Source organism: Ammospiza caudacuta, chromosome 2 (assembly GCF_027887145.1).
Source record: "Ammospiza caudacuta isolate bAmmCau1 chromosome 2, bAmmCau1.pri, whole genome shotgun sequence".
NCBI lineage: Eukaryota > Metazoa > Chordata > Aves > Passeriformes > Passerellidae > Ammospiza > Ammospiza caudacuta.
Genome location: NC_080594.1, coordinates 27,875,971 through 27,901,117, shown reverse-complemented (window position 1 = coordinate 27,901,117; position 25,147 = coordinate 27,875,971). Strand labels below are relative to the sequence as shown.

General features: G+C 43.3%; 1 protein-coding gene across 2 annotated transcripts in view; it reads left to right on the top strand.

The window, feature by feature from the left end:
• Positions 1–25,147, top strand: part of LSAMP (limbic system associated membrane protein) — a 303,962-nt gene that overhangs the window by 142,123 nt on the left and 136,692 nt on the right. The gene's annotated exons all lie outside the window — the stretch shown is intronic.

The following is a 25,147-nucleotide window of genomic DNA, read 5'->3' as shown; positions in this document are numbered from 1 at the left end:
TTCCTTTCTTTTTTCTTGTATCAACAAGCTACTGTGCTGTGTTTTTTGGCCTTCCATAGTCTGCCTTTTGCCAGGCTAAGGAATTAATTTTCCTGTGAGTTTTTCCAAGCTGGGTCATTGGTTTGCCGGGTGCACCATCACTAGGCATGTGTGAAACCTGGTACCTAAGGGACCTGCTATGTACCTTATGTTGCCCTTTCCTTTTTTAGCTACCCTTCTCCTGTGTGTGTTATAAGGAACAGGAAACTTGGCATACCAGTATTGTCTGATCTGTCTGCCTGAATTTATGGCATAACAGAAAGTAAAGAAATTAAAGAGTTCACCAGTTATTGTTAAGGTCATTAATGAGTTTATTCTTGTTCCATCCTGTCCAGACCAGAACACAAAACAAGTGAGTTTACCTAGTTTTGTTTAGTTTTGCTTTAAATCTTCGTGCCATTTTGTCTATCTGGCTATTTATCTAAAATATTTATGGAGCAGCTTAGTTGGTAGATATCTATGAATGTGTTTGATACATATTACAGATATGTTCAACTTCTATATTTTCCTTCAGCCAGCAATTTTTTATTTCTTCTGATTTGTGTAGTAGCCCATAAGGCTGCAGAGTTAATTTCCCCCAACAAGTTTTTTAATAGCTCTGATTATAGATGCATGCAGGAAAGGACTTTTCCTCTTGCTGGTACTACTTGGCAAACTGGGAGGCTGAGTAGCATCCTAAGTGTTTATCTGCAAGGCGACGAAGTCTGGACATGTGATCAGAGGTGATGCTTTACACACAGGTGTAGTGAGCCAGAAGGCTCCTGGTTGCTTTTCTTGTCCAGAATCCTCCCCCAGCAGCACAAAGAGTGGCCCATGCCCACACACAGAGCGGCTCTCCCAGCCTGGCTGAGTGCTTGCTGCATGAGATGCATTCCCCATCCCTAGAGGTGTACCCTGCCTTGCTGCTCACTACAGCAGAGCAGAGCCAGCCCTCTGTAGGTGGTTTATTACTGGTGAAATCTCACAGCACACAATTTCCATTTACCTGTCAAGAAAAATATAGGGACAAATGAATTCTGGAGCTGTGCATATGTATTATTAATTTTATTTGTGCCTATTAGATATGGGCCTAAGCAGCAAAATTGAGTTCTCTAGCTTAGCTTTCACTTAAATACATGGGTATATGGCTCTGAACTACTGCCACCTTTCTGAGAATAAGAAAATTTAGGTTTTGACACTCCTAAACTGTAAATAAGGTATCTGTAGGCAATCTTTGTTCTAACACCTGCACAGATTTAATAAAAGACTCATTGTGATATTGTGCTTACTGTATAATCCTGTAATTAGGTAAAACTCATAGCTTTAATTTTTTTAAACTAAATTTAATCTGAAAAAAAAAGTGAAGGAAAATATAAATACAAAATCCTTTCCAGTTTGGAAGAGTTAGTCTCATATTAAACATGTTTTAGAAATAATCTTAACTAATAAAACTAATTCAGTACAAATAATGTATGTTAGAAAATAATCCCTGTAGCCTCAGAGTAATATTTTCTTATATTGATTGTTATTTTTCCAAGATTTGCAGGTTGTTTGCCTGAAAAATAGTCTGCTACTAGTGCTAATTCAAGGAGTTTGGATATTGAGTCATACTAAACTATTTAGTTTTATTTCTTTTATATAGTTTATTTGCTTCTTTTGTTTTTGTATTCATACATTTCAAAACATAGGCTATTTGAAGCTCTGGGCATCCCAAATGTAAAAATAAATAAATAAAAGAAAATACAACTCCTGAAACATTAAATGACAGAGTAGTCAACTGGTCTGCCTGGTAATCTGGGAGGAGAATTTCTGGAATGATGGTCAGTGGTCTCCTTTGAACAAGCTCAGGGAAACAAAAACAAACCAGGATCAGAGACTCATTGCTACCTTTGAGTACATGGTTGATGCCTAGATTTGCCAGTGAAAGATGCTGCAATGACAGCTGCTCCTGCCCTGGAGACAATGGGTTGGTTTAGGGCCATGCCAGGCTTCCTATTCCTCTCACTCAGTGTTGCCACAGATATTTCTGCATCCCCCTACCAAAGACAAATCCTTAATCTCTCCCAGTTCAACTCCCTCATCTGTCTAGCCCCTGTGAGAGCACAACTTCTCTTACCCCTAGACACAAATGGGATAGCTGTATCAGAGACTCATCAGTGGGTAGGCAGATCCTAGAGTGCTGTCGGAGCTCTTAAAACTGGAGACCAATCCATGTCCACAATGACAGCTGAAGTAGGCAGGCTTCACTGGTATCCTGAATGTTTTCTGTGCTTAGATCACTGCAGTCTAATGGAGTTGCATTCTAGGACCAGGTCCTTTCCAGCCTTGAGAAAATCAGCTTTCCCAGAGGTGAGCTCTGCTTGGTAAACTCTGCTGGACAGAGCTGCAGAAGTATATCACAGAAAAAGGGACATTACCTCTCTAATGTATATGCCCAAGTCCTTTAGTATTCACATGGGAAGAACCAGTTTTACTTTGCCAGCAACAATTTCTGCAAAAACACCCTACTTGCTCTATTCCTTTCCTCTCTTAAGTGTGTAGGTCAATGGATGAGATCCCTCTAAACTGGGATTGAAGATCCTTCTCAACTGGGCATATTGCAGAGGTCTAAAAGGGGCATAATGAAATGACACTTCAAAAAAAAAATCAGAACTTCATGGAGCTAAAAGTAGAAAAATTGTCCTCATAAGTCTTTCCATCTTTTGAAAAATAAAGCTAGTAAACATAAAGCTTCTCTGCTAGCAGCAGTAGGCATTCACTGCCAAAGTATTCATTCGTACAGCTGTGGCCATCTTTGCCATCTTTCTGAGCCAGGTGGGCAGCAGTCCTTGCAGTCCTCTAGACTGGAGGTGGTTATCTCTACCCAGCTCATTTGCTACCAGGTGCTCTCTCCACTGGGGTGAATGCACCAAGACACTGCCCTGAGCCACCACCTCACTCACAGCATTTTGGGCTGCTTCAGTTTAGGTATAATGGCCAGTTGCAAAGCTGTCTGTTTACTACCCCAGTTGTTTTTGCTGGTATGTGATCAAAAGAGTAAACACTTGAAAGGACCTGCAAGGGATGGTCTGGTCCTTCCCCATGCAGTGAGACAAGATCAGCTCTACAGTTGCTGCCCCATACATGTATTTTTTGAAGATGTGCCTGCATAGCTGGTGCATGTCCATGATTTCACTCTCCTTGCATTTGGAAAGCTTTTATTAACATATGATCCAAATTGATTTTGCTGTCAATTATTTCTGGGCCTTCCAAGACACATAGTGGTTATTTCTCCTCTTCCTCAAAACTACCTTTTATCTGCCTGAAACCCCTAAATTTCTGTGTCTCAGACATCTCTAGTGCAGCTTAATAGGCTCACTGCTTTCCAGAGGTCATATTTTTTCAACCCCTGTGGCATATATATTTCACTACTCTTTAATTTGTCTACATGTTTTCTTTAAATGTACTGTCCAAAACCAAAACAGGAGTTCCAGTTCAGGATTCAATCATGCAGATACAAGTATCAGCCATGTTTTGCATATCACACTTCACTTACCTAACCCCAGAATGAAATGAGATTTACCTTTTTTATATGAGTGCCTCACTGCTTTCACTAATTTAGTCTTTCTGCCTTTATAATCCTCTCTTACTGGTCTGCAGCTCATTCTTCACTTTTGTATTTGAACATTAATTGTTTTCCCCCCGCCCTGAGAATACTGCTTTGTGCTCTCTGCTGTTGGATGTCATCTGGTTGGTCTCTCCACAGAGACCACTTCAGTTTCCTTACCATCCTGGGCTCCAAAGCACTTGCAACTGCCCCCAATGTAATGTCATCAATAAAAGTCAGGTGCCTTGTTTCTGTTCCATCACAAAGGTGTTAATTAAAATATTGAAGAGATCAGGACACAAAAGCAGACTGTGGCAGCAGCCCACTAAACCTGGTGGAGAGCAATCTGTTGATTGCAGCTCTTTGAAGCATCCTGATGGAGTTAACATCCACCATGTTCTCTTAGCTTGTTGAAGACTGTCAGGTCTTCTGAAGTCAAGATATATCACATAATCACACATATTGCTTCTGCATTATCTCTTATGCCAGCTATCATACAAAAAAGGGGAAATGAGGCCTGGGTGGCATGATATGTGTTTGCCAAAAGTACATTGCTTTTTTTTTTCCCTTTACTCCGTTATTATCCTCTCGGTGCTTATAAATGGGATGTTTAATCATTTGTTCCAGTATGCTGAGTGACTTGTTCCAGGAGAATTGAGTCGTAACAGGGACACAGTGGCTGCCCCTTTCCCAGCATTACATTGAGTTCTTGTTCTTTAGCACAATATCCTCAAGCCCTTCTCAGGTATTAGATAACAGTGGAGAAATTCCTATGGTCCTTACTTGTCTCAGGATGACAGGTGCAAGGGCACAGAGATCTTGGCATGCAGGGGGTTTAAAATTTCTGCAGTAAAGACCTAGGTTTATCCAAGTCAATCTGGAGAAGTAACTCTACTGGCAGGAAGCAAATTGTTCCTGTCCAGAACCTTTATGTATAGGCATCATTGTGAATGGCAGTAGTTGTAACTTTTCAATGAAACAAAAACATTCCATTGTTTTTGAATTTGATTAAAATTTAATCAGGAGAGTTTTATAGGTCTGAGGTGCTTTTGTGGTCAAAATTATGAAGGCAAAAAGGTATGGCATTACCACAGCCCATTTAAAACCTAACCATACTCAGCTGAGGTATGAAGAGCTGCACATTCACATTTTCACTCACAGCTTGGAATTCCTGCAGACTCAATAATGGCTTGTGATTCCCAGTTATTGATTGTACAGATTGTGGGCTCTCCCTTCATTTAATGCTCATATAATGAAAAAAAATTATTAAGGGCTTTGTCATTTTGGCAAAACAAAAACAAATTTGGAAATGTCAGCAGCAAATGTTCAGAAAGAGGAGTGCTTGTTTAGTGGCCAGCCCTAATCACAAACCCAAAGTCAAGTGCATAGCAGCTAAGGCCAAATCCTACAGTTTTCTTTCTAACTGATAGGCATCAGTGTGTGAAAAGAAGCACAGAGTGTACCCATTCTCCATTATGAATTGCCTTTGTAGTGCTCCTTTCTTGCAAAGATTCAGACCCACTGGTCATTGTTTTAACATGATATAAAGATGCATTTGTTGTTGCTGGGATTTAACCATAGAGAGTTTATTATTAACTCTATGAGTAGATTAGCTGTTCACCCTCTCAGTCCACTCTCCTGAAATTAGACTTTGTGCTGGTGACTGGTACAGCACAGAGAGATCCTTTACCCAGACAGGCGGCTGGGGCCAGGCTGGCTTCCCCAGAACAAACTGCTCTGCTAGCAAGACCCTTGGTTAGATCTGGGTCTAGGGCTGATGTGGGAGGGTTCAAATTCCACCATCCCTGGAGGAATTGGAAAGATGTGTAGATGTGGCACTTAGGCTCATCTCATAGTTTAGTGGTGGGCTTGGCAGTGCTGGCTTAACTCGACAATATTAGAGGGCTTTTCAAACCCAAGCAACTCTGTAGTTCTCTTATATGCCCAGCCCTTGTCCTCATCTCTGAGGATAGCAATAAGGAAAGGTAATGCTTTGGACTTTGGGATTGTGAGAAAGATTTCTAAGCAGAACTGATACAAGGCACAAGAGTATGTTTTCTAAGAGCCTGAAGTCAGTTATCAAGTGGAGGTAATTTCTGACAGTCACCATCTTGGCACCTGATACAGAATTGGGTTCTTCTGACCAAATTTAGGTGTTACTATTGCTGTGGGCTCTCTTGGACTCCCTTTGTCATAAGTGAGGAGACAAGACTTTTCTCAGGCCCAATCCAGTTCATCCTTAAGTAGCCATCCAAAATTCATCAGACAGATTGACCAGTGAAAATGTCATTGTCTCTCCCCTGGCTGTAGGCAGGAGCTCAGTCAGAACAGTCATTGTGGAGCCACACATCCTTTTAGCCTTTCCTCACCTCTTTCTGTCAATCCTCGCTGGTGTTTATTCCTGCCAGAATACAGCATTGGTGGCTGTCATTGCATGTGGTGGGTTGCTGCGAGACTGGAGTGGGGCTGGTCTTCGGTTCAGCAGATCTGTGGTGGGAGCCTAACTTCTTGTGGCATTCCTGGCCTTCCCACCTCTTTGACCAGCGCTGGAAGCAGAGCAGTTTGAAGAGAGCTGAAGCTATTTTTCCTTTGCTAGCTAGACAGCAAGGATGTTGGAGTCAGATGCTGTTCTCTGAGAAATGTTGGCTTTTCTGCTTTGTGGGCGCAGAGCCCAGAAATCGGAGGGATCTTTCTGAGCACTAACACTGTAGCATTTTTCATTCCAGGGAGCGTGCAGTAGGTAAGAGCAAGCACAGACCACTTTGTCTTTTTCGGGACATAGAGCCAATGGGAAACTGACAGTGTGTTTGGCATGCTGTTGCACAGAATAATGAGATAACATGGGAATATGAATTTTCTGGGAGGAAGGAAGAAGGATCATTTTACTGGGAATGGTGGGGGAGGAGAAAAAAAAGATTGGAGGGAGGAGATAAATTCAGGTTATTAGAGGAACTGGAAGCAAGAAGTCCAGTAGGCTTGGAAGGAAGTGACAGCAGTTTGCTGGGGAAAATAAGCTGAGAGAGCAAGGAATAGTCTTGGGCAACTGAAGCACGTGAGATCTTGCTGCACCACTTTTGCTATTACCATGGACCATCCATTTCTACCAGAAAAGTAATTCTAGAATGTCAGGCACACAATAATATTGGTGGCAGTTTTTCTAGGTTTTCTGTGCTCCTTTGTTTTGGCAAACTCATGAAGTGTAGGAAAAGGCACCTGGTGTTTCATAAGTTACCAAAGAATTAGAATTTCCTTTCCCTCCCCATCTAGCATTTTATTGCATCCCCATGGTGTCCTGATGCCTCTTAACTTCTGTTTTCTTATCTCCAGGCATGGTTGGAATGATATGATGCAGCTTAGGCCTTGGCTCTGTTATACTGGTTGGAGCTTAGCACTTCTTAGTGCATAAATCAGGAGGTTTTTCTGGACATATTTTGGTGCTGGCTTTGCAGGTGCAGGCAGGAGACAAAAACAGAATACTTAAAAAAACGCTTACTCATTTTGGAGAAAGAAGTATAGGACAAAATACATGGAATACTCTCCTGTGGCTGGGAGGAAGGCTCTTGATATGATAATCCAAGTCTTTAGTGATATAAATCAGTTTAGCTTGAGTGGACTCTTCAGAGTGGTATCAGTTGATATTGTGTGATTTTGTCTGATCAGCTGATTCTAGATGCACACAGTGTTTTGAAAGGTTTTGCCATGTTATTTCTCAGTCTGATGGGCTCAGTCTACAGTCCCAAGTCTTAGCTTGGACTGTAAGACAGGGGAGAAGGGACAATATTTTTCTCTCAGCTCCTAACACAGCAAGAACTTAGTCCCACCACCAAGTCTGCTAACCCTGGAGAGAGCACAAATAACTATTAGCTGAGAGTGCACATATCAATCCATTTTAAAGCCAAGTGTCTTCCTGCTCCTACTGCTTAAAAAAAAAGGGCTGTGGTGGCGCAGGAGTTGCCTTGACTTGCGAATCTTGAAATTTGACCTAATTGTCCCACAAGGTATGTCCCCTTGGATGTCCTATGTCAGGTTCCCCTTGCCTTGTTCCCTCCATGATGGCCAGTGTCTTGTCAGTAGGGAGTGAATCATATTTTTTTTGCCACATCGTCTTGAGATTTCTTTGCAGAAAAGAAAGAAACTGTTGGTATTATCAGGAATAAATATCTTATTCATTTTACATGGCATTTTACATGGCATTACTGTAACTGCTTAGTAGCTTGAAAATTAGCAAAAATCTGTTTAAAAAAATTCTCAAAAGATCTGATCTGAAGCTTTGGATTTCTAACACGAAATAATGAGAACAGATATATAGCTATTCTCCATTAGAAACTTTAGAGTCAGTTTGTCTCTTTACTTGCAATGTGGGTGATAGCTAAGGTTAATCATATTCCACATTTCTCTGACTCAGATCAAACCTTTTCTGTAGCTTTACTGTCTACAGGTGCCCCCCTGACTTAAACCAGTCAAGAGGTCTGAAGGTAGGAGGCAACAGGACCTAGGGCACGCAGCTGTGGTAACCCAGGCCTTGCAATTCCAGCAGTCGTGGAACAGTGTGTTCCTTTTGCCTGTTTTACTAATTTCTTCTGTTCCAGTTGAGTCAATGCTGCAAATCTGCCATGCTCAAAACTCCACATGGGAAGAAATTCCAGATTCCTGGGGTCTACCAGCTCATGTTCTTTGGTTTTGGCTGCTTTGTTACCGTCTACAGTCATCATAGCTATTTGTTAGTGGATGAGAACCTGGATCAAAATCTAGATTCCACTGAAATTAAAGGGAATTTTGCTCCATTGGAGCCAAGATTTCATTTGAAATTGGAATTGGCTAGAAACAGATTGTAAAATAAACCTGAATTGAGCCAGCAGTTCAAAACAAACATCAAGTCTTATAGAAAGAGGTGCATTACTTTCCTACCTTAAAAGCTTTCAATTTTATTCTTTAATATGAATTAATTATGGAAATAAGGAAATCATCAGTTTGGGGAAGGGAATAAGTACATGGTGTTTCTAAAATGAGAGTATGGAAAAGCAAGTGTGCATGGTCTCTGTGCTGTGCCTAGTAGCACATCCTTGTGTCTGCATGGTGCAGCTTGACCCCAGCTGACCCACGGTAACTGTGTTCTCCTACCATTTATCTCTATCCAGTGCTGGCTCTCATCACTCCTGAACAGATCTGTCCTTTCAGTGTGTGTGCAGGCTGTGCCTTGTAGGATAAGCCTCCCACTGCTTTCCACAAAAACAGCGAATGATAAATCATATTAGGTGATAGGTTTTCAGGGTTTGGATTTTGATGGTTTTTTAAGAGCTCCAGCTCTTGTTTTTATCTTAAGAAACATTGAAATTGCTACCCCAGTACCAGCTCGTTACTCACCAGAAAGTGAAGAAATACTCTGAGAAAATAATTACTTAATATCACATTTCCTGTATAGCTGCTAAAATGTCAGTAGTTGGCTGCTTGGGAATAAGAAAAACACCAAGAAAATAACAGAATAGCAGTTTCATTTAACAAAGACCAAGATGTGATAGTTAGAGGGGAAAAATAACTTGCCAAATGTGCATACAACAAAATAGACAAAAAGGAAACAGATACTTAGACATGTGGCTTCCATTTACGGATTATTCAGACAGACAGCACTTTCTCAAAACCCAACCGCAGCTTTGGAAATTGTGCTTTAAAAAAAAAAAAATCCAACAAATATTAAGTTAAAACTGTTAATCTCCAGCAGAAAATAGGAAGTAAAAGGTTGTTCCTGGGAAGGGAGCAAAGGTTGGTGTTAGCAGTCTGGGGGTTCACAAGCACGTGGCCACTCTTGCTAGCAGTTCTGGGTCTCTACCAGGCTCAGATTATCAGTGAACAGCGCTCTGGTAGCAGGAGCCAAGCCCTGCTTGAGAAGTCCTAGTGGTGTGTGCAAGTCTGAAAGATCCCATTGTTTCCCAAAAATGCATTGGGAGTGCCATCATTTGTCTGCCTCCTTTTCCTGAAAGGGCCTTTGGAAATCCCCAAATGAGGGTTGTGAGCTTTCTCAGTTCTGATATCAAAAGCCAGAGGCTACTGGGGCTTCAACGATGCTGCTTTTAAATTTCCCTCCATATTCATGTGTCAGATTTCCCTTACATTGACTATTTGATTGCATGATCTTGTGCATCAACAGTCTTTCATAACACCTTCTAGGAATGTCTTTATTATGTGGAAACATATAAGAATGAGGAACAGTTCTTAAAAAATAAAACTTTTGCTGCTTCTCAAACAGAAAAACAGATGACAAATGCCTTTTTTTCCCCCATTCCAGGAAGGTTACCTTTAAAAAAAATCTGTGGAGGAAAACAAAAGATTATTAGGGAGGTCCTCGTTAATGAAACAAGAATTGGATTTTTTTGATAAGTTTTAATTTAGGGCAAATAATTTAATTGGAATCATTCATTAATTTTGGGGTGCGTAAATCGGGCCTCTGGCAGCCTATTTATTATCTTCTTTATTCCTTTCTGTGTCTTCTCTATCAGTAGTATAAGAAAGTTTTGCCTTTAATTAGGTAAGACACTCCCTTTGAATGTGTGGAGAAAGGACTGTCATTTGAATATAATGGCATCTCACCTTTAGGTGCCCTGAGTTTGTGAGGCACTCAGCCTGCAGGACCAGTGAGTTTGTTTTCACACTGTTTGGGCATGTGGAACTCAGCTCTGCGTAGGGTGCAGCTGATGTGGTGGGCCTGGGGCATCTGGCCATGGTTGGCTTGGTCATGAGAGAGGTTGGTACCACTGTCTGGCGCCTTGAGAAAATTCCCAGCAAGGAGACCAGAGAGACGTCATCAGAAGATGTTCTATGTTAGGGTTAGAGAACTGTAAACTGCACTCTGAGTCAGAGGGTGACTGGGACATCTCCTTTTGTAAACTGGGAGGATCAGCTCTCAGCTTTAGTATACATCAAGTATGCCATTAATGTGTTAAGTGTAGACAGGCAAAGGAAAAGAGTAAGGAGGCTTTTGCAGGGAGAGAAGCCAAGAAGCAAGATCCTAAGCCTCAATTCCACATGGCCCTCACGCAGGTGCTGCAGCAGCAGCAGCTGTATTCTGGAGAGTCTCTTCAAAATGATTGTCCCCTTGTTAGACTGATGAGAATGTGACTCTTTGGGTATGTTCCTGTTTTGAATGCAAAAAAAAAAGGAACACGTCTTTGGGAATAAGTATGATAAATCTCCCCAAATAGCTGCAGAACAGACTGTGAGACTGTGCAAGGTAGAAGCCTTATGACCTTGACTATACAAATCCAGCTATGATTTTAGGGATTATGGCTGCATAGAGCTCCCAATTCACAATTTTACCTGAAAGATTAATCCACTTGTTGACCTACAAAATGAGGTTAAGAACCAAAATTCATAGGGATATCACCCTTCATGATCCTGTTTGAAGGGAATGTTAACAGGGTGGCAGTGACTGCTTCCTCTACTGTGTTTTCAACTATTGTGAACATATTTCACATAATTCATGGCATGTTTGGTTTCCAGGAGGATATTTATAGCTGTGTAAAGCCTGTGGACCACCTTTATAATTCAGGTAGACACCTTGGTTTTGCCTGTACATCCTGCGTGGATAGTATCAGGGAAAGCCCTGGACTCTAAGCTAGATGGCATAGACTGGCTCATGTTTGTGCTACTTGATGACTCTACCTTTTGGAATGAATAGAACATGTCCCCACTACACTGGGGACCAGTGAGGAGGGTTGGTCTCCTCCATGCTCCCTGTGGTGACCCTGTGGCCCTGACACATGCTTCTTTTTTGGTCGTTTATTGCTTGTTTGGTTGTTTATTGCTTAGTTTACTATATTTTCTGGTTAGTAGTACCTAAATTAAAGCAAGGGCTGGGACACAGTCTGGCATGCCAGTATGTGTTCCGTGGCACAAGAAGGTATGAAGGAATTTGAAAGCCCAGGGTCTGTGGGGTTGGTGTTGGAGGACTTTCACTGGTAGAGGAAGCTGAACTTAGCATCATTTGCATATCTGGAGTCTGCTGTCCATATCAGCTGTGCTTGCTCTTGCTCTGAGAGGGGATGCACTTGTTCATTCTGGGAAAGAGCCTGAGAGTGATCTCATGGTTGTATCCATAGAAGTCCAAAGGACTGGAGCAAAAACAAGAGACTGTGGCTTGCTCTCTGGAGCAAAAGAGAACACACCACGTTGGCAGTATAGGCTTTGCCATTCAAGGTCATTAAAGGTTATCTCTTTTTAACAAATCCAAGGGGTTGTGTAGTTCTGCAAAATAAATTGTACAGGGACCCTATCAGAGACAGGACAAAAACCCAAGTCCAGAGGTAAACATCTGTCACTTGGTATTTTAAGTGCGACTCTCCGAAGGCGTCGCATCTCTTGTCCATATGGACACTTAGTGTTGCAAGCAGAAGTGGTGCACTGCAGCTGAGATTCATCACACTTAATCTTAAACATCTGAGTGCTGCTAACACAAATCTAAACAAGTCATCTGGCCCTCATGCGTGGTCTGTTGTGAGAAGGTGGCATCTTACTCTTTCTGCTGTCTGCCTTGAGATAATGTGAAAGATCATTCCCCAGAAGTCTCTTTTACGTTGGACTACAAGTATGACTAATTTAGATTCACACAGCAAACTTTTCAATGTCTAAAATTTGGTGGCATGGATCCACCTTGTATGTCTATGCAGGAAAGATGAAACCAAGTAAAAAACTAGTTCTGGAGACTCTGTCATTACCCACAGTCTCTGTTCTCAACTGCACTGACAGGTCTTGACTATTCCTCTTGGCACAAACTGCACTGTGTGACATTAAATAGTATAACAATACATTTTATTTTAATCTATAATCTGTTCTTTACTGGACAATGCTTTCAGTTATAATCCCTGACATATTTACCTGTCCTTGTGAAGGCAGCTGCATTCCCCTCCAAATCTCTTTCTATAAGCCTGACATAAATTCATACAAGTTATCCCAGTGAAAGGTTGCAACCTCCTTGATTGGATACTCCTGCCTGCTCTCTCCCACTGAGCCAGAGAGTAAGGGACTCCCCTGAAAGATTTCTGCACTTTCTGCCACTAGCCCAGCACAGCCTGAGGCACAGGCTAATTTTTTCACAAGATCAGTATTGCTATTCTAGCCCAAAGTGTTCCAGGGTTCTTAATTTTTCTCCCACATTTCCTGCTGCCCCATCTCTCTAGTCCTTGAACTCCTTTGAGATGTCACTAGTGTTAGACCCAAGTGCTTCTTACTTTCTTCTTTCTTCTCCCTGAAGGCAAAATTATATAGGATTTAAAAAAGGAAGTCCAGGTATTTATTGGCTTGCACATGCAGTTCTCAGGAGCTGCAGTGCCTGTTGCATATCAGTGCTGGGTGCTGCCATGTGTCTGGTGCTTCAAAGTCCATTACTTTCTGTGGATTTCACAATGTAATACTCTTTTTCCCCATGTCCAAGGTCACACTGTGGTCTGGTCTCTGAGCTCTTTCCACTCCCTTAAAAAAACCCCACAAACTTTCTACCTTCCAAAAAAACACCCCCAAAAAGCTCTCCATCTCCATTTATCTATTCATATTGGGTTTGTGGGCACATTTCTGACAGCAATCACAGAAACTCTCGAGTCTACACCTGAACAGCAGAAACTCCTCTCTTTGGCTCCTAGATCAAATCAAATCAAATGGGTGTTTATTTCATTGCCCCAATAAATTTTTTATTAACTGTGTTAGAAATCTGCAAGGAAGAGAGAAGGGGAAGAGAAGAAAAAAGCTGTTCAGGAATGTAGACTGGCGAAGTGCCCACAATTAATGGGGTAGCAGCAACCAGCGGGTATTTGAAAATTCGCCGGTGCCAAGTGCCAGGAGGTTTCTGCTGCCTGTGACAGCTGGTCATCATTATCGGACGACTGCTTCTGTGTACATCTTAGATCTGTGTCTTTGTCTCTGACCAAGTCACTCTCGGTTTCTGTTTTGCAGGAACATACTGAAGCAATTAGGGCATGTTGGATGATTGTAGGGATGAGTGAACAGTGTTGGGTAATATACAAAAACTGCAATTTCTCTTCTATGCAAGCCCTAATTCCCGTATATCAAGATGAGCTTAAACCACTATTCCAAAGATAGGCTTCCCTCTGCATTGTATGAATTTGAATTTTGGTTTTGCAGCTCTGTCCATCTTCTTGGTCATTCCTTATTCATTGCTGCTACAGGGCACTTGGCCTCTTCAGAGATTGTTACAGCCCATTCTGAGTGATACCCTTTAAGGTACCTTCTTTAAAGAAGTAAATCCAACGCTCAATGCACCATTTATGTTGCTAAGTGTCTTCTGCCCCACTAAAGAAGAAGTGAGCACGTATTCTTGGTCAGAAACTGCAAACTCATTTGAAGCTACTGAGGGCAGACTAAGACTACTGATATTGTGCCACCCAATTTGAGGAAGAGAATCTGTAAGGGTAAATTTCTTGTATGTATCTGCCGGAAAACCACCTAAGAGGAATCGTGTCTCCTAGGAAATGTAGTAAATCCAGCAGATAAGCCAAAGCAGAATAATTGATGTAGAGAAGGATCTCCAAATAGAAGGGTTAAGTCCAGTGCAGTCACATTCTGTTTGGAGAGAAGTGTCAATAGCATTCATCAGTCTGGGGCGAAGTCTGTGGAGATAAAAGCTTTCTATTGGTTCTCGTTGAAATTTTTGATCTGGAGCTCCCCACAAGGGGCAGTTGCTTGACTGCATTTAAGTTTTATGTGCAGGAAGACTTCTTAAGGATCAAAAGGGCACCCAGGCAAAATGCATGGACAGTGTCTGATATAAAGGGAAAGCGTGAAATAGAAAATTGTCTTGGATGGTATAACTCCCAGTTTTTTGTAGTTTCTGTTCCTCCTTGATCTAGGACATTCAGCCATTGGCATGTTCTGGAAGGGGAAGCTTAGACCACTGATAGAAAGAGTCTTGAGCTCTTAGGAGGTGTACAATCATGCCTTCTCAGGAGCTTTCCAACCCAGTATACTATAGAGCTAAAAGCAGAGTGACCTGATTTTTTTGCAAGGCATATCTGGGGCACACTTGACACCATGCAGGGAGGGAGGGATTTTTTTTTTTTTTTTTATGAATACCTTTTCCTTTCATGGCAGCCTCAGAAACCCAGAAACCTCAAATGGGAAGAAATTGTGATTCTTGAGAAGGATGTGCCTTTCTGTTGGAGTGGAGACTGAAGTCTATCTTTAAGATTCTTCAGCCAGGAATATTGAGCTTTAGAAATAAAGAGAATAGTGAGTCCTCCAGACTAAGGCTCATGTGGGGCACAGCACCTCAGCAGGGAAGTACAGTAACAGAGTTGTTTACTTTCTTTAGGTTTGAACAGGTATCCATGCTGTGAACATTTTAACTTTTTTTTTGCTTCCACATCTCTGCAGTGAAACATGGTAAAAATTACTGTGCCAAAACCCAAGTATCAGAGGTAATTCAGACTGCGTCCCCATAAGCCATTTTGATGTAGTATATGAACCTCACAAGGCACTAGTTGGCAGAAGAACTTTCTAATTGGATCCCAGACTATTGTAAATGAGTGGGAAAATACTTCTCATAACTTGACTGGTATTTTAGTTTATCATCAGTTAATGTCGCCTCTTATAGGGTCTCAAAATGTGCTACAGTGCAGGTTCTTCAGTGAATTCATTCATTAGAGAACCAATCACTGCCAATGGCAAAGCAGGTATTCATCAGTTTTCTTCTCCTTGCCCTTTGCTGCTGGTGAGTTCTTGCCATCCCCGTCGTGTCTTCATTTCAGTTGTTCACAGTAACACAAAATGTCTCCTGCCTGAGGTCAATCTCCCTGTGATAAAAGTCTTCCATAGAAGCAGTCAGGCTGGAAGACAGACAGGTATCAAAACATGAGCCTTCAGAAAACGGTGGCAGGCTGTCAGTTCACATTAGCTAATGCTACCTGGGCAGCCTGCTGACTCTTCACCATTGTAGGTGGGAGAGAGAAGTTTTAATGAGCAGCAGAGGGAGTGGAGAAGGGAAAAAGAAGAAAGCAGTTTAGATTAGAAGTGATACTTCTGCTAGTTGGTGACAGACATATATGTGTTCATATATATGTCCACATAGTAGTTGAGATCTGGTTTGTATCAGTGCAATTTCACTGACTTCTCTGAAGTTGCCCTGATGTTTTCCCTACCAGTGCTGGAGTGTGTTGGATTGGGTGTTGGTGCAAAAACACCCTCAAACATCTATCAAACTCACCAAGTAAGAAGGTGTGTGCTCCTCTGTGGAGGTCATAGCTAGGACTAGCAAGAGCAAATCAGGAATGGGATGTATTCAGCTGTGAAATAGCCTCCCAAGGGCAAAGGTAGAAGAGTAATTTCCCAGAAAGTTTAAAGACTAGTTGGCCAAAACACTACTAGATATGCAGCAGAGAACAAACCTGCCTTTCCGAATGCCCCCAGCCCTGGAAGATAGAATAAGTGTGCAAATGATTCTTCTGTCTCTAGAGTATGTGAACATCTGAGATCTGAATTGCTGCAGGTCCCATTCTTCTCCCTAGCATTTGACCTACATTTAAATTCTAATTGACTTGGAGTGAAGACTCATAAAGCTTTCTCTGTTTTGCCCAGATGCTGAATCCTCAATGAAAATATAAACTGTGTCATTACATGTTGGGCGGATGTTGAGCATAAAGGAGCTGGTTTAAGCTGAAAATTGCACAGCTCATTCCAATTAGTAATTCTGCATATGAAGTGCTTGCAGTGACTATACTTTTAGAGAGGAAAGACATTAGTGTAACTAAATACATCCCCACTGGATATTTTTATTCCCTCAAAAGTTAATGTTGGGCTAGTGATGGTGATGTTTTGTGCCTTGTTTGGTTTTCTGGACAGGTGCAACATATTCCTTCATATGGAGAGCCATTTTTACTTCTTCAGGAAATGCATCGTCTGCCAGGACCCTGAGTGCACTAACTGGACCTTGACCAGTCTCTGCAAGGGTATCCACCTACTCTCCATGTAAGCTTAGTCTGGATCAGCTTATTAGGTGTTCCTGTCTTCAGCTGAGTCTCTGGTGTCACCTCTTGGATGGACCTTGGACCTGGGTGCTATGTAGCATATCTCTAACTTCATCCCTGGCCTTGTTTTCCTGCACGGATCCTGGATCTGGTTCAGGTTCATCTGGGGCTGTTGATGAACCATGACACCAGCATCTGGCATTGCCCACGCTCTTCAGGTCCTAGGGGACTGTGCTGAACTGGTGAGGACATGGCAGGGTCATCCCCAGCATACTGCCAGTACAATCTATGTGACTGTGCAAATTTTGGCTGGAACTTAGCTCACAGGGCTGTATCCTTCTAATAGGTGTCTAACCTGACTTGGAAGGAATCTGCCTCTCAAAATCACTCTCTATTTATTGACTAGGGGTAAGGTTAAAAATAATAGAACCGTAGAATCCAAATATTTTGGGTTGGAAGGGACTTTAAAGATCATCTAGTTCCAAGCCCCATGCCATAGGCACTTCCACTAGAGCAGATTGCTCAAAACCCCATCCAGCCTGGCCTCAAATACTTCCAGGAATGCTTACATCAAATGTTTTATTTTGGGAGAGTAAATTAACTGAACTACAGTCCTTACCAGCTTAAAATTGATGTGTAAATTCTTCTGTAGTTTGTTTTCTTAAGAAAATTGTGTTTATGCCTCTACTGACGGCCTGATTCTGATTATCTCTGGAAGAGCAAATAGGGTTATGTTTGTGTAAGCAGGAGGAGAGCTGGATCAGCATTAAAGGTTTTGAGTAACCTGAGACAAAATAGCTTCTTTCACATTACTGTCTGTCACTAATAAGGTGGTTGTGGGCCTCCAAGTCTTTCTCTAGCTGAACACTAAAAACTCCAGTTCAGTTTTAAGCATCAGATGGAACCTTCCATATTGATGCAGCTTGCTTCATGTATTATAAGAAATTATTAGAAGCATTTTTCTCTGTTTTGCTGTCCATCCTCAAGGGTTTCCCCACAGAATATTCACCACAGGGAGGAGATTCTAGCATGCTGTCGGGATTTTATTCAGTGTTTGACTATTACACTGTTGAAGGTCAGGGTGGAAATTCGGATTGTAAATTCTGTCTCTTGAGTTTAAAAGGGTTTTGACTCTTTAGTTATGAAGAAGCAGCCCCTTTCTTGAGCCAACAGAGCTCTAGGCAGCTCCTGGCTAAAAGAAGAAAGATGTCTCCAGCCCCTTAACTGGAGCTGTCTGCATGCAGTACTATAGTGTTGGCAGTAAGGCTCAGGAATGATCAGGGAGATAGCTCTCTGAGCAACTCTGGTAGCACATTTCCACTTCCCTAGGAGATTTGGGATTGCTAACACCTGATCTTCTGGTGTTTGGCAATGCAAGGCTCTCAGTCCTCTTTTGCTATCCTTTGTATCTGGACTTCTGAGAGGTTTGACTTCTTCCTTGTTTGGGGTGCAGACAGCACACACTCAAAACCATTGTGTTTGCTCCCAAAACTGCTGAAGATCAACAACCAATGCAAAGAAGAGAAGGAAATAAATATTTTCTTGTGTTAGGCTTGCCTTGACCTGTCTAGGGCCCCAAGAAAACCGTGTGCGACTTCCATGCTGCTGTTGACTGTTGTGGAGGATAGTCAAATACTGTGACAGACAGCAGAATCAAAGTCTTTAAATAGGTTAAAAAAATAGGTTGCACCTCATCCACAGGGCATAAAAGGAAAGGAAAGAAAAAAGAAAGCTGCATTCTCCCTGTTCCTCCAGAGCAAGTAGCTGGTTGTTGGCAGAGTTTCTCTGCCTGAAGGCACCACAATATAACATGTCTCATAATGGCTGCATGCCTCCTGCTGTGAGCAGTGGGATTTGGAGAAGAGGTACCCAGGCTAGCGAGGAGAGCAGCACACACAGCTGGCTTCCAGCTGCTGTTGTCATCCTATTACCTGGCACTGCGTCCTCATCACCTCATGAAGGTGAGGCAGGGCTCCTCTGTCAGCCAGGCTGTCCCTGGCTCATCTCACCATGCCATCTGTGGGTGAGCTTTGTCTCATCTCTAGGGCAGTACAGGAGCAGAAAAAACAAAATGTTTGTGATGGGCAGTCAACACTCCTCCTGGTAAATACTCAGTGGGGAACTGCTCCTGGTACAAAGCAATGGGAAAGCTGAGGCCAGCCTGACTGAGTGGATCAAAGGAGGCAGGAGGGAAAGAGTTTACTCTCCTTTAGAGAGGAAGGTCACTCCTGTGTTTGGTACCTACTGGGGATATCTAGATCCAATACTATGCTGTGTTTCAGGCCTCCAAGTATCTTTGGCGACTCTCTGACTCTCAACTCTTCACTTGTAAGGCTGCATGCAGAAGGCTTGCACACCTTGCAGAGTTGGGGCATGCACCTGTCAGGTTCTCAGAAGTCATCTCATGTTATTATCACAGGTAATGAACATACAAAGCCCCACTGCACAAACAGGTGGTGTTTTCTGCTTTAACTGGAAAGCTGCAGCAGAAACAAAGGGGTTTGATGGCCAACCTCCTTCCAATTTCAGCTTAAATACTAACCTCTTGTTCTGACTATCTTTATGTCTATCTTTATCCTGACTTTCTTTATCTGCAGAAAGATTCAAATTGGGAGAATAGCCCAGGGAAGAAATGCTATTGGTACTAAGGCTGTTATTTGGTTGGTGGGGACAGGGAACCAGAGGCTGTATGATGATGTGAGCAGGGCAGTGATTGTTCCCCTGTATTTGGCACTGGTGAGGCTGCCCCTTGAATTCTGTGTTCAGTTTTGGACCCCCTACTATCAGAAAGATATTCAGGTGCCCAGTAATGTCCAGAGAAGGGCAATAGAGCTGGTGAAGGATCTGGAGCACAAGTCTGATGAGGAGCAGCTGAGGGAGCTGAGGTTGTTTAGTCTAGAAAAAAGGATGCTCAGATGAGACCTTATTTACAGCTATCTGTAAGGAGGCTGTAGTGAGGTTGGAGCCAATCTCTTCACTCAGGTAATAAGTGGTACAATGACAGGAAATGGCCTCAAGTTGCACCAGGGAGGGTTTGGATTGGATATTAGGATATTATTTCATGACTGAGAGTTGTCAAGGCCTGGAATAGGCTGCCCAGGGAAATGGTTGGGTCCTCATCCCTAGAGGTATTTAAAAAACCTTTAGATGTGATGTTGAGGGACACGGTTTAGTGGTGGGCTTGGCAGTGCTGGGTTAGTGGTTGGACTTCATGGTCTTGGAGGCCTTTTCCAACCTAAACAATTCTGTGATTCTGTGGTGTAGCTAAGGAAGGGGTGAGGAGCTAGTCTGCTTTGTGTATCTGGGAAACCCAGTCAGAGTCCTTGTCATGGGGACGGTGCAGGGGTAAGAAGCAAAAAAATCACCTTGATTGCAGTGGAGAAAATCTCTGCATATTACATCTTAACTGAACAGCAGAGTGGTCACACCAAAGATCCTGTGATGTCACTACTATGCCATAATGCTGTAAAGAGTGAGGAAAAACAAGGTGCTTTTCCCTCTCTCACTGATACAAACTCTTGGCTGTGTAGGAATCTATTTTTCCAGGGGAGGTTAACAGGGAGAGGCTCGGCTCTTTACCTCGCTCTGTTTCCTTTAATGAATTGGGGTCTTCCTCCACCATACACTCAGCCAGAGAAACAAGGGAGTGTGTGCAATCAGTTCTCACTCAGCTGGCCAACGAGATGTGAAATAGGTTCCAGGGTGGGTGATACCCTTGAACGAAGTCACACTGACTTGTTTGCTGTGATAATGTATGGATGCTCCTTCCTTTAAAGGCTCCCCTGTAATTGAGCCCTGATGCCTGGTAAGTGGGAGCGAGTGAGTAAATTGTTACTTCCTAATGCAGGTTAAATGCTGCAAGCCTTGTTCACAGCATCTTATCCAACTGTCCCAACTGCTCTCCTTGCCAATGGAAATAGGCCCTTCAGGGAAGCCCTGAGGCATGCAAATGTCAGAGGCACTCCTGCCTCCTCTACAGGCATCCCAAATACAAAGTGTTTTCTACTGTGAAAGTCATGGTAGGCCACTCTGGCTATTTCCCATTTATTCTGGGGCATTCTCGCTCTGCACCTCAGGCTGTCACTTCCATTTTTTGCTTGACATGCACTGAAGCAGCCTTTTTTCCCATTGACAGCTTTCCTTGCTCCGTGTGTTCTCTCCTTCTCATCTTGCATTTATTGCTTCCTTTTCCTTCTCTCACTTCCTGTTGTCCATTTTTATTTTTTCACCTTCTGCTGAAGTACAAGCCTGGGGGGTTTGCTGCTGGGTACTCTTCCTAGTGTGTCAGTCATTCATATTACCCACAGTAAGTCACTTTTCCCACCCTATCTCATTAATGCTTCAATTTCTGCATGGATATATTTAGGATGATAATTAGGTGTTTCACCAGTGCAGGAATTAGAGGGCTTGAACAGCACACTTTGAGGTCCTTGATAAACACTGATAATGAAGCCCATGCAGTCAGACTGTGGGAGGACACACAGTAGAATAAAGACTGCCCCTGGCACAGACTAAAACAAACCCCATTTTCAGTTCCCTTTCATGATGGACTTCACAGACTTTGGTAGCCATGGTGTCCAAGTAGATAATGTAAGGGGGAGGAACAAACCCCAGACTTTTACTTGCCTTACTGTTCTTTGAGCAGCCACATAAAGCTTCCTCTTGTCAATACCAACTGGTTCTCAGAAGCCAGCCTGGGGGTTGGTGTGTGCAAATTAACTTAATTTAATTTAATGTCCATTAACACAAACTTTTAATTTAATGTTTGGCTATTGAGAAACAAAAGAAGAGAGAAAATGCCACGAACACTGATGGAAACTCCTTTCCAACTGCTACCCCAGACTCAGTCTCACGTCAACACCTCTCCCTCTACCTCGGGACCACTCTTGCCTTCTTTGACCACTTTATGTTCAGTCCCTGCAAGTCCCTTGGTTGACACAACACCCAGTGCAGAAATCTGAGTTGATGTGTGATGTTTTCTTGTTGCTGCTCCTAGTTTCCTACCTTTGTTTTCCCTTCTCCTTCCTTCTTACCCTTTTCCTGCTCCTGTCTAGGTCCTTCATGGGCTGCAGTCCCTTCAGGAATGTCACTGCTCAAGTCTGGGTCTGCCATAATCACATTATCTCCAAATTACCTCCCAGCACAGCATGCCTACATCTAAGAGCTGTTCCCAGCCTTTTCCACAGCAACATCCCCTTTCACATGCATTTTTCTGTATTTGCTTCTCTGTCCCCTCCTCTGTCTCCTTGTGTGCATCCTCACATCTTCTCCCATGCTTCCTCTTGTTTCTCCTGTCATGCTTCCCTATATGTCCCTTCTGGAGTCCCCTGGCCCAGTGGTGCCACCCTCCTCTATCCCTGCTGGGGCAATAGGACTGGGACTACCCTGACTGGCCATGGAATTGGGGTGCAGTGGATCAGTGCTGGTGGCTGTAGAGCTGATGGGACAAACTGGGACTGCTGGGAGATGACCTGTTTCACCCAGGGTACCTGGTGCCCTCCCCCAAAACCAAAACTTGACCGTTAGGGCCAAAAAAGGGTGTATGGCAAAAAGAATGACAAGATGCCAGCCCAGCTCTGCTTACCCCAATGGTGCAGACAGATATCTGTGTGCACTGTGCAGCTGCTGAGCAAACAAAGCGAATCTGAGTGGGTCACTGGCTAATTGCTCAATTCTATGTTTCCTCTTGCAGCTCTTCCTATGTGCCTTCTGTCTCATCAGAGAATCAAAACCAGGGTGCTTTTGCAGCAGTTTCCTGGACTGAGAGCTGTTTCCTTTGTATTTTTCAGGCAGTCACTGTTTTTGGGTGGGAATATCAGCTTTTATATTCCCCTTTTGCCACCCTGATCAGTGCTTTGTCGAGTGGGATGGAGTTTCTCAGCTGGCAGATGCTTGCATGAGAAGGGCGGTTTTGCAGAGGGCTGTGCAGATGTTAACGTGTCAGTCCTTCTCCAGAGTGGAAGTGACATGCCTGTCAAAGTCGGGCAGAGCACGATGCCTGGGAAGGTGTGGGAGCAACTCTGCTAATGTCAGCTGAGCTATGCCAAAGCAAAAACAGTGCAAGAGAATGGAGGATGAGACACACTGAGAGCAAGCAGAGGTACTATTCACTAGCTGGGAGATGAAAGCTTCATTTTTCATCCTATGACTGACAGGCTTACCTTCATCTGTATCATCCCTATAATAGATGTTGACCTCTTCACTCCATCAATGGAGTTTCAGTTGACAAATCCTGCCTCTCCCTCCTTCCCAGGCAGCGTGTTCAAGAAAAACAAGGCCGTTTCATCAACTTTTGGCTTGTTGTTTCAAAGAAAATTAATATTGCATGGTTGTGGTGACAGTCAGTCTTCTGAACCCAAAAGCCTGTTGGCTAATTTCCACCACAGTTGGTGGAGGAGTTAAAGCCTCAAGGTTACTAGGGCTCCCATGTGTTTTGTGCAAAGTATGACCCAAAAGGAAAGAAAGCCTCTTTTATTACCTTCATGGAGCAAAAACATGAAAGAATGAGCTCAGTTCTTTTTCAGACATCAGCAAATCAATATAAAAACTCCATCTTTCACAGGAAAGCTGTGGGAAACTAGAAATATGCCCAGGGAAACTTCATTATGCTCTTCATCTTTACCTTTGCTTCCATGTACGTGAGCAAATATAACTCCAAATAACTCCTTTCCAGAGTTATGCAGATCCCTGGCGTTGCCAGGGCGCACTGCCGGCAGAGTCGCAGCACCTGGTACGCGGCAGGACCCGGGATGACTGCAGCAGCAGCCACTCCTGAGGAGAACATTGCACTGTGGGACTTCAGCTGGGGAATTGCTTATGCAGGCTGGACTTGGATTTGAGCACATGCCTCCATATTGCTGCAGTGACAGTAGGCAGACGGTTTACATTGTTCCTGAAAAAAAATAAATAATTGGGTAGGAGGATGTTTTCTCATTGGTGGACAAGTTAAGGTGTATCAAGTGGTGTGTTTGGTGTGCACCCAGTTGTAGCTGGGCTGAAATTATCATCTCCCTGACCTGTTAGTGTTACAGGTGGTTAAAATGAACTGCAGTCACTAAAGTGCTGCAAAACAGCCCTGAGGAAGATTGTGAAGATTATTGGGTTTTCCGATGTCCTACTATCTCCCTTCTGTCCCATGCTTCTAGCTGGTACCTTTCATATGCAGTTCTGCTTCTCCAGTGGAAGGACTCATCATATCTGTAAAGCTTTAAATATAGAACATGTCCAGAGCAACCTGACACCATGCAGGAGTGAGGTGAGAAAGATAATTTTCTCTTGTCTCTTTCTTTTGTCTCTGAGACCTCCAATCATAACCAAAGAACCAGCAAGCAGCAAAAATGTGGAGGAATACACATTAGGGCTCCTCGTGGGAGCTCTGGCTTTATTGCCTGTGTGCTGGTGAGGACCAGGCCCTTTGAGGCATGCCTGTAAATGAAACAGGCGTGCTTGTAGCTCGGGTAAGTGAGTGGAACATATGCGACTGTTTGGTGGGAATGTCCTGAGCAAGCCAAGTCCTTCCCCTTCACTCCTAGCTCCTTCCAACTATTCCAGCCCTGCACAAACATCTTTTCCCTCTCGTCCTTTCTCTCGCTTGTTGTAGCATCCCAAACCAGGGCCTTTGAGCTCTGCCCCTCCATCTGATCTGTGCTTCCCTGTCTAATGACATGCACTAATGTGTGCTAACAGATGTCTGAGCGAAAATTAGCTGTGGTGTCCAAATCAATTAGACTGGAGAGGCTGTGCAGGAACAATTGCTCAATAGGCTGTGTGGGTTTGCTTTTTTCCCCCTTTCTTTTCCTTTCTTTGCAAGGGCTGAAATTCTGCAGCCAAACCCTTGCCTTCCTGCCTTGCAAACCCCACTTCCAAGCAGTCTCCTACCTCTGTGGTTAATGGGTTCTGATCTGGTCTCCAGATGGAGCTGGCTCCACCAGCTGCAGGCAAAGAGCAGCTGCTCTCCGAAAGGAGAGGTACATGCTTCTCCAGAACCTCGCAGCATGGCTACAGCCGGCACGTCAGAGGCGGCTAAACGATCCTGGCATTTTTCATGTGTTTGCCTGCTTTGCAGGAAAAGCAAATTAGTTTTACAGGATCAACCACTTGTGGAGCAGCATTTTGCAGCTCAAAACAGGGTATGGCACACACAGGCGTGTTGGCTCAGAAGTGCTTGAAACGGCTGGGATTCACCCTCTGTGGGAAAGGTTCTTGGAGAGGCTGGGAAGCAGAGGATATGAATCCTTAAAAGTAGTTCCCACACTTCTTGGGCAACGGAAGATCTGCTGCTGATGCTTGCTTCTTTGTGGCACTGTTGTGTGCTGTGACAGAAGTTTGTCTTTTCAAGAACCTCTCAGTAAAGCTCATGACAGGTAGTACAGATGCCCCATGGAAGTTTTGCCTTTGGTTTTAATTAAACATGTTTCTTATGCTGCTTTTCAAAGAAATTTAGAGTCACAGGCCCAAAATAAGCAATGTTGTTTGCCAGTGAAATACTGATATGGATAGAGATTAATTTAGGGGTATGGAGGGATATATATTGATTTTTCCCTAGCATCCACTGTCCTATCTGGACGAGCTTCCTAGT